Source organism: Carlito syrichta, unplaced genomic scaffold (genome assembly GCF_000164805.1).
Source record: "Carlito syrichta isolate Samal-C Ts95f unplaced genomic scaffold, Tarsius_syrichta-2.0.1 Scaffold303670, whole genome shotgun sequence".
Taxonomy (NCBI): domain Eukaryota; kingdom Metazoa; phylum Chordata; class Mammalia; order Primates; family Tarsiidae; genus Carlito; species Carlito syrichta.
The window spans coordinates 127,644-129,974 of record NW_007247766.1 but is presented as its reverse complement, the minus strand read 5'-3'; the positions used below and the strand labels follow the sequence as shown (position 1 = coordinate 129,974).

The 2,331-nt window shown below is 41.8% G+C and overlaps 1 protein-coding gene across 1 annotated transcript in view; it reads left to right on the top strand.

The window, feature by feature from the left end:
- The window catches only part of LMBRD1 (LMBR1 domain containing 1), a 113,811-nt gene that overhangs the window by 89,062 nt on the left and 22,418 nt on the right, over positions 1-2,331 (top strand). The gene's annotated exons all lie outside the window — the stretch shown is intronic.

Genomic DNA, 2,331 nt, shown 5'->3' with positions numbered 1-2,331 from the left:
TCCAAGTAGCTGGAATTACAGGCATGCGCTACCACACCCGGCTGATTTTTTGATTTATTGGAGAGATGAGGTCTCGAACTCGCAAGTTCAGGCAATCCACTCACCTCAGCCTCCCAAAGGCATGGGATTACAGGTTGAGCCACTGAGTCTGGCTCAGATGATTTCTTATTGCTCATTTACTTCCTTTATTTTCAGACTGAAGGACTCCCTTTAGCATTTCTTATAGGACAGGTCTGGCGTTGACCAAATCGCTCAGCTTTTGTTAATCTTGAAAAAGCTATTACTCCTTCATGTTTGAAGGATATTTTTGCTAGTTATAATAATTCTAGGTTGAAAGTTTGTTTTTGTTTTTTTCTTCAGCACTTTGAAGACATTATGCCACTCATTCCTGGCCTGTCAAGTTTCCATTGAGACGTCTGCTGCCATACATGTTGGAACTCCTTTATATATGTTTTCTTTTCTCTTACTTTTAGGATCCTTTCTTATCCATGACCTTTGGAAGTCTGATTATTGAATGCTTTGAGGTAGTCTTATTTGGGTTAAATTTGCTTGGTATTCTATGACCTTCTTGTACCTGAATATTGACACCTTCCTATAGATTTGGCACCTTCCTGTAGATTTGGAAAGTTCTCTGCTATTATTTCTTTGAATAAACTTTTCTAACTCAGTCTCTCTAAGACCAGTAGTAACTCTTAGATTTGCCCTTTTCAGGCTGTTTTCTAGATCTTATAGGCATGTTTTGTTCTTTTATTTTTCTGTGTATCTTCATAAAACCTGTCTTCAAGCTCACTTACTCATTCTTCCGCTTGATCAGTTCTGCTATTGAGAGATTGATTCACTTTTCATTTAAATTTTTCAGCTTGATTTTTTTTTTTCAGTTTCGATATCTTTGTTAAATTTGTCTTGTAGGATTCAGAGAATCCTTCTCTGTGATGTCTTGAAGTTTGTTGAACTTCCTCAGATCAGCTTTCTGAATTCTCTTATCAGAAAGGTTGCATATTCTGTCACCCTGGGATTGGTCCCAGGTGTCTAATGTACCTCGTTTGGTGAGGTCATGTTTTCTTGGAGGGTCTTCATACTTGTACATATTCATAGCTATCTGGATACTGAAGAGTTAGATTTATTCCAGTCCTTGTAGCATGGGCCTGCATGTACTTGCTCTTCTTGAGACGGCTTTCTGAGTATTTCAAGGGAATTGAGTGTTGTGATCTAAGCCTGGGGTCACCGCAGCCACATCAGCACTATGGGCCCAAGCCCAGTGTCTCTGCAACTCCTGCAGAGTTCCAGAGGTTCCACCGTGATGGGCTTGGGTAAGATCCTGGAGAATTCTCTGGATTACCAGGCAGAGTCTCATTCAGAAGGTGTTTATCTCCCACTGAGCTGTACTTCCTGGAGTTGGTGCGGGTGATGCAAACATGCCCTTGGCCTCCCAGCTTGAGTAAGGGCTGCCTCCTTGTGGCCTGACTGCCTTTCAGATTTACTGTGGATCCCGGGCTACTCTGGTCAGGCATTGGTGGAGCTGGCCTGTACTGAAGTTCCTGCCACTGAGGTGGAGGATGCCCCTCAGATCCAGCTGGTCTAAATGCTTCCTCTTTGGGAAGCCGGAACCTGCCCTGTGTTTTGTCTGCTGTCACAGGGTAGTGCTAAGTTCCTATGCAATTTTTCATAGTCCCTTTGCTGTCCCTCACCCAAGCACACAGATTCTCCCTTGGTGAGAGCTGTGAAGGACAGGAAGGAGGGTGGAGGTATTACAAGGCTGTCTTCCAACCTTCTTTGGTGCCTCTGTCCTTGGTATGATTACTCAGCTGATTCTGGGCTTTTATGAAGGTGCTTTCTTGTGTGAACAGTTGGTGTCCTGTTGGGAAGGGGCCATCTGGCGCTGCCTCCTGCTTTCCTTGTGGGGTTTGCTGTTTTATCACATGGCCACTACTAGCTGTGAGGAACCCTGAGAAATGTAAGCTTTTAGTGTGTTACTGTCATCCCCTCTAGAATTGAAGTCTGAAATTGTAGTCTGTACTATAATATAATCTAGCGGTAAAACAGGAAGGTGAGACCTAAGTGGATAAAATGAAAGTATGCTCTGCTATTGAAATGAAGCATGTTATCTGGTTCTTATATTTCCATTACCATGTGTTTTAATTTCCCTTTAGTATAGATACTCGTGAAAATATCATTAGTCAGATTATCATAAATTGTTATAAACTAAATTTTATGGCAGAGTGTAATATGAGACTGCTGTGAGTATTTCATGGAAAAGGATATTTATGAGCATGACATACCTATTCTTGTGCAGTCTCATATAAATATTATATAAAAGCACACACACACACA